Source organism: Capricornis sumatraensis, chromosome 19 (assembly GCF_032405125.1).
Source record: "Capricornis sumatraensis isolate serow.1 chromosome 19, serow.2, whole genome shotgun sequence".
Taxonomy (NCBI): domain Eukaryota; kingdom Metazoa; phylum Chordata; class Mammalia; order Artiodactyla; family Bovidae; genus Capricornis; species Capricornis sumatraensis.
In genome coordinates, this window is record NC_091087.1 from 20971073 (window position 1) to 20979238 (window position 8166).

Below are 8166 nucleotides of genomic sequence, written 5' to 3' on the forward strand. Positions count from 1 at the left end.
CAACACGCTTCTGAATAACCAACAAATCACAGAAGAAATAAAAAAAGAAATCAAAATATGCATAGAAACGAATGAAAATGAAAATACAACAACCCCAAACCTGTGGGACACTATAAAAGCAGTGCTAAGGGGAAAGTTCATAGCAATACAGGCATACTTTAAGAAACAAGAAAAAAGTCAAATAAATAACCTAACTCTACACCTAAACCAACTAGAAAAGGAAGAAATGGAGAACCCCAGGGTTAGAAGAAGGAAAGAAATCTTAAAAATTAGGGCAGAAATAAATGCAAAAGAAACAAAAGAGACCATAGCAAAAATCAACAAAGCCAAAAGCATTTCTTTGAAAGGATAAATAAAATTGAGAAACCATTAACCAGACTCATCAAGAAACAAAGGGAGAAAAATCAAATCAATAAAATTAGTAATGAAAATGGAGAGATCACAACAGACAACACAGAAATACAAAGGATCATAAGAGACTACTATCAGCAATTATATGCCAATAAAATGGACAATGTGGACGAAATGGACAAACTCTTAGAAAAGTACAACTTTCCAAAACTGAACCAGGAAGAAATAGAAAATCTTAACAGACCCATCACAAGCACAGAAATTGAAACTGTAATCAGAAATCTTCCAGCAAACAAAAGCCCAGGTCCAGATGGCTTCACAGGTGAATTCTACCAAAAATTTAGAGAAGAGCTAACACCTATCCTACTCACACTCTTCTAGAAAATTGCAGAGGAAGGTAAACTTCCAAACTCATTCTATGAGGCCACCATCACCCTAATACCAAAACCTGACAAAGATGCCACACAAAAAAAACTACAGGCCAATATCACTGATGAACATAAATGCAAAAATCCTTAACAAAATTCTAGTAATCAGAATCCAACAACACATTAAAAAGATCATACACCGTGACCAAGTGGGCTTTATCCCAGGGATGCAAGGATTCTTCAATATCTGCAAATCAATCAATGTAATTCACCACATTAACAAATTGAAGAATAAAAGCCATATGATTATCTCAATAGATGCAGAGAAAGCCTTTGACAAAATTCAACATCCATTTATGATAAAAACTCTCCAGGAAGCAGGAATAGAAGGAACATACCTCAACATAATAAAAGCTATATATGACAAACCCACAGCAAACATTATCCTCAATGGTGAAAAATTGAAAGCATTTCCCCTAAAGTCAGGAACAAGACAAGGGTGCCCACTTTCACCACTACTATTCAACATAGTTCTGGAAGTTTTGGCCACAGCAATCAGAGCAGAAAAAGAAATAAATGGAATCAAAATTGAGAAAGAGGAAATAAAACTCTCACTGTTTGCAGATGACATGATCCTCTACATAGAAAACCCTAAAGACTCCACCAGAAAATTACTAGAGCTAATCAATGAATATAGTAAAGATGCAGGATATAAAATCAACACACAGAAATCCCTTGCATTCCTATACACTAATAATGAGAAAGTAGAAAAAGAAATTAAGGAAACAATCCCATTCATCACTGCAATGAAAAGAATAAAATACTGAGGAATATATCTACCTAAAGAAACTAAAGACCTATATATAGAAAACTATAAAACACTGATGAAAGAAATCAAAGAGGACACTAATAGATGGAGAAATATACCATGTTCATGGATCGGTAGAATCAATATAGTGAAAATGAGTATACTACCCAAAGCAATCTACAGATTCAATGCAATCCCTATCAAGCTACCAGCGGTATTTTTCACAGAGCTAGAACAAATAATATCACAATTTGTATGGAAATACAAAAAACCTCAAATAGCCAAAACAATCTTGAGAAAGAAGAATGGAACTGGAGGAATCAACCTGCCTGACTTCAGGCTCTACTACAAAGCCACAGTCATCAAGACAGTATGGTACTGGCACAAAGACAGAAATGTAGACCAATGGAACAAAATAGAAAGCCCAGAGATAAATCCACACACCTATGGACACCTTATCTTCGACTAAGGAGGCAAGAATATACAATGGAGTAAAGACAATCTCTTTAACAAGTGGTGCTGGGAAAACTGGTCAACCACTTGTAAAAGAATGAAACTAGAACACTTTCTAACACCATACACAAAAATAAACTCAAAATGGATTAAAGATCTAAACGTAAGACCAGAAGCTATAAAACTCCTAGAGGAGAACATAGGCAAAACACTCTCCAACATACATCACAGCAGGATCCTCTATGACCCACCTCCCAGAATACTGGAAATAAAAGCAAAAATAAACAAATGGGATCTAATTAAAATTAAAAGCTTCTGCACAACAAAGGAAACTATAAGTAAGATAAAAAGACAGCCTTCAGAATGGGAGAAAATAATAGCAAATGAAGCAACTGACAAACAACTAATCTCAAAAATATACAAGCAACTTATGCAGCTCAATTCCAGAAAAATAAACGACCCAATCAAAAAATGGGCCAAAGAACTAAATAGACATTTCTCCAAAGAAGACATATGGATGGCTAACAAACGCATGAATAAATGCTCAACATCACTCATTATCAGAGAAATGCAAATCAAAACCACAATGAGGTACCATTTCACACCAGTCAGAATGGCTGTGATCCAAAAGTCTACCAGCAATAAATGCTGGAGAGGGTGTGGAGAAAAGGGAACCCTCCTATACTGTTGGTGGGAATGCAAACTAGTACAGCCACTATGGAGAACAGTGTGGAGATTCCTTAAAAAAAGTGGAAATAGAACTGCCTTATGACCCAGCAATCCCACTGCTGGGCATACACACCAAGGAAACCAGAATTGAAAGAGACATGTGTACCCCAATGTTCATCACAGCACTGTTTATAATAGCCAGGACATGGAAGCAACCTAGATGTCCATCAGCAGATGAATGGATAAGAAAGCTGTGGTACATATACACAATGGAGTATTACTCAGCCATTAAAAAGAATACACTTGAATCAGTTCTAATGAAGTGGATGAAACTGGAGCCTATTATACAGCGTGAAGTAAGCCAGAAAGAAAAACACCAATACAGTATACTAACGCATATATATGGAATTTAGAAAGATGGTAGTGATAACCCTTTATACGAGACAGCAAAAGAGACACAGATGTGTAGAATAATCTTTTGGACTCTGTGGGAGAGGGAGAGGGTGGGATGATTTGGGAGAATGGCATTGAAACATGTATAATATCATATAAGAAATGAATCGCCAGTTAGGTTCAATGCAGGATACAGGATGCTTGGGGCTGGTGCACTGGGATGACCCAGAGAGATGGTATGGGGAGGGAGGTGGGAGGGGGGTTCAGGATTGGGAACATGTGTACACCCGTGGTGGATTCATGTTGATGTATAGCAAAACCAATACAGTATTGTAAAGTAAAATAAAGTAAAATAAAAAATAAAATAAAACAGATATAAACTTAATATCTATCTGTATAAGTAGGGAAGGAGAAATACAAGGAACTGCGAGTTACCAAATCACCTTGGGAAAACATACAGAACCAAGATGGGGAGGGACTAGGCACTGTACTCACACACAGTAACTCTGCAGAAAGGAGCTTCAAACTGTTTCAGGATGACTCGAAAAGGCCAAGTGTCTGAAAAACAGCACTCATTGCACAGCCTTAATACTACCTTTCCTGAGAGAGAAAAATCCTAGAGGCCTCTATGAACTACAAGACACTAGTATGGCATCTATGTATGTGAGAGTTGGACTGTGAAGAAGGCTGAGCGCTGAAGAATAGATGATTTTGAACTGTGGTGTTGAAGAAGACTCTTGGGAGTTCCTTGGACTGCAAGGAGATCCAACCAGTCCATCCTAAAGGAGATCAGTCCTGGGATTTCTTTGGAAGGAATGATGCTAAAGCTGAAACTCCAGTACTTTGGCCACCTCATGAGAAGAGTTGATTCATTGGAAAAGACTCTGATGCTGGGAGGGATTGGGGGCAGGAGGAGAAGGGGATCACAGAGGATGAGATGGCTGGATGGCATCACTGACTCGATGGACGTGAGTCTGAGTGAACTCCGGGAGTTGGTGATGGACAGGGAGGCCTGGCGTGCTGCGATTCATGGGGTCTCAAAGAGTTGGACACGGCTGAGCGACTAAGCTGAACTGAACTGATGGCATCTATACACTGTAAATAATGCTGAGAGAGCAGGTTATCACAATAATAGGACAAAGAGTTATGTCATGCTGGCCAAGAAAGATGTCAGCATTTAGTGGGGAAATTGCAGGGTACTACAAACTAAAATCTGCAATAAAAGAAAAAAACTATGAACTTAATTTTTTTTCTTCATTGATGTTAAAAGAGAATATTATCTCAAGATGGAAGTTTCGGCCTGATGTCCATGGCTTTGTTTCGAACATGCTTGGTGAAAAAACCTGGGTTTATGCCGTAACCAAGAATCAGCTGATTAATGGGATCCTATAAACAGGCTGCCCAAACTATTCATTTTCTCTTTGGTTTGGGTAAGAATACTATAACCTTGAGAAAGTTTTTAATTAAGAATTGCTATAATTTTAGGAAGTACAAAAGTGTTATTAAAATAATAAAGAGAAGACTTCCCTGGTGGTCCAGTGGTTAAGATGTTTCCTTCCAATGTGTGGGGTGCAGGTTTGATCCCTGGTCAGGGAGGTAAGATCCCACATGCCTCCTGTCCAAAAAACCTAAAACACAAAGCAGAAGTAATATTGTAACAAGTTTAATAAAGACTTTAAAAATGGTGAACAATAAAAAGTTTCTGAAAAAATAATAAAGAAGTACAGAGAACAAAGAAGTGGTCACCAGTACAGATAGAAATTAGTGGGGAGGGGCAAGATAGAGGCATAGAATTAAGATGTACAAAGTGAGTGCATGCTAAGTTGCTTTAGTCATGTCCAATCCTTTGTGACCCCATGGACTGTAGCCCACTAGGATCCTCTGTCCATGGGATTCTCTAGGCAAAAATACTGGAGTGGGTTGCCATGCTCTCCTCCAGGGGATCTTCCCAACCCAGGAACTGAACCCACTGAACCTCCAGGGAAGCCCATACAAAGTACTATGTATAAAATAAATGAACTAAAAGGACATAAAGTACAGTGAATATAGCCACTGCTTTATAACTTCAAATGGTGGATAATCTACAAAAATACAGATCCACTATGTTATACACCTGAAACTAATATTGTAAATCAATAAAATAAAATATAAAGTAAAATAGAGAATGAAACAAGATGACATTCTAGGAATAGATTTAGGGATAAGTATAGTAACTTTTTCAGTAATAGTAATATGTCTGACTTCTTTCAAACATTCAAAAAATGTCAACTAAAACAGAGAGTGAAAGGAATGTTCACTAAAAAAGTGTCACAACAAGGAGTTTTTTTTTTTAATTTATGGATCTTGCAATGTCAGTTTCTATTGCAGCTGGGGGAGCAGAGGCCAGATTCTAATTGGTTAAGGAGTAAATAAAACAGGATTGGGGCTTGGGTAAGGCAAGTGAGGCATTTGCCTAGTTGGCTGAAGACTTGTCAGAATTTTGATCTTTTAGGTGGTTCAGGTGCTTTGTTCCACTAAGCCTGCAATTAACAGTTGAAGTTGAGAGTTAACTACTTCAAGCCCTCCTTCCTTCTCCTCAAAACAAGTGCAAATGTAAGTGGGGAGTGGGATGCAAAGCAATAAGTAATCAAAAGTAATAATATTTTAAAGTGAAAGTGAAGTTGCTCAGTCGTGTCTGACTCTTTGCAACCCCATGGACTGTAGTCTACCACACTCCTCTGTCCATGGAATTTTCCAGGCAAGGGTACTGGAGTGGGTTGCCATTTCTTTCTCCAGAGGATCTTCCTGATCCAGGGATTGAACCCAGGTCTCCCGTATTGTAGGCAGACACTTTTACCGTCTGAGCCACCAGGGAAGTTAAGGCAGTAGTTTATTTTCAACACACAAAAATCTATTGTATTTCTGTATTTTAGAAATACCCATGGCAGATTCATGTTGATGCATGGCAAAACCAATACAGTATTGTAAAGTAAAATTTAAAAAAAAGTAATAAATTTTAAAAAAAGAAAATAAAAGAAATACACATTTGGAAAATAGTCTTAAAATACCATTCAAAGTATATACTCAAGAACATTGAAAGCAAGAATTCAAACAGGTGTTTGTACATCCATGTTCATAGCAGCACCATTCACACAATAGCCAAAAAGTGGAAGAAACCCAAGTATCCATTCCACAGATAAATGAATAGGACTTCCTAGGTGGCACAGTAGTAAAGAATCCACCTGCCAGTGCAGGAGACACAGGAGATGCAGGTTCAATCCTCGGGTCGGGAAGATCTCTTGGAGGAAGAAATGGCCACCCACACCAGTATTCTTGCCTGGGAAATCCCATGGACCGAGGAACCTGGTGGGCTACAGTTCATGGGGTCGCAAAGAGTCAGACACGACTAAAAGCAACTTAGCATGTAAACACGATAAATGAAATAGGATTCATGCATACAATATAATACCGTGGGTGTGTGCTAAGTCACTTCTGTCATGTCTGACTCTTTGTGACCCCATGGCCTGTAGTGCGCCAGGCTCCTGTCCATGGGATTCTCCAGGCAAGAACACTGGAGTGGGTTGTTATGCCCTCCTCCAGGGGATCATCCTGACCTAGGGATCAAACTCTTGTCTCATACCTCCCGAACTGGCAGGCAAGTTCTTTACCATTAGTGCTACCTGGGAAGCACACTCAGTCCTAAAAAAGGAAGGGAATTCTGACATGTGTTACAACGTGGATGAACCTTAAAGACATCATGCTAAGAGAAATACGCCAGTCACAAAAGGACAAATATTGTGCCATTCCTCTTAGGGAGGCCTGGCTTGCTGTGATTCATGGGGTTGCAAAGAGTCGGACACGACTGAGTGACTGAACTGAACTGAACTGAGAGGACTAGGTGGATAAGGTATTTTCAAATAATCATAATTAGTGCAAATTTAGGAGGAGCCATATTTCAACATTTTAAATACTAACAGGGTAGAAATTAAGAGAATTGTGGACAGTAGGTGCATACAAAGGGCTCTTTTTCTGAAGTTGTGTGCAAGGAGAGAGTTTTTGCTCAGAGGAAATCCAGAGCTCACCAAGAAAAGATGGCTTGGGGGTTGGTTCAAGATGTAAAACAGATAGCCAGTGGGAGTTCAAGGTGCGACAAAGGGAACCCAAAGTCAGGACTCTATGACAACCAGAGGGATGGGATGGAGAGGGAGGTGGGAGGGGGCTTCAAGAGGGAGGAGATGTGTGGCAAAACCATCACAATACTGTAAAGTACTTATCCTCTAATTAAAAATATATGCATATATTATTAAATAAAAAGATGCAAGAACCTGGAGCATATTCATATGCTAAAGTGGGGGGACCAAGCCCTTTCCCTCCTCCTCGGGCTGTGTAATTACAGGGAGGTAAAGGAATTGCGGCACTACAGATTGAGATAGGGTACACGCCAATTCTTCCCACGTGCATGGTATTGGGGTGTGGGAAAGAAGGGAAGGGCTGTCAGGGGGAGTGGGTGTCCCACCTCAAAGCAGCAAGCAATTCTGTCATCTTAGGTAATGCACTTTTTTTTTTTATCCTTTGTTATAGACTGTGGCAATGAGATCCACCCCTCCAAATATCATCACAGACCCATCTCCACCCCATCCCAATCATGTAAGACTACAGAGAATGTCTGCCCCAGGCTCACTTTTCTTTTCCCTTAGCTCCTTGGGCTTACTTTTGTGGTTCAGACGGTAAAGAATCTGCCTGCAATACAGGAGACCCAGGTTTGACCCCTGGGTCAGAAAGATTCCTCTGGAGACGGGAATGGCTGCCCACTCCAGTATTCTTGCCTGGAGAATTTCACAGACAGAGCAGCTTGGTGGGCTACAGCCCATGGGATCAAGAGAGTCAGAGATAACTGAGCGACTAACACTGGCTCCTTTTATATTGCCAGGACAGCCCTGGGGGTGGGGTGAGGAGCCCTACACCTCGTTATTGAAAGTGCATTTTGGGGCCCAGTAGCAGTTGGCGCCACCTGGGAGGTCAGTAGGAATGCAGACACTCAAGCTCCATCTAATTGAGAAACCCAACTTTTACCTCCTCTGGTCTCTACCTTGCTGAGCATTAGAGACACCTGGGGTCTTTAACAAATGATAACACCTGGTTTTC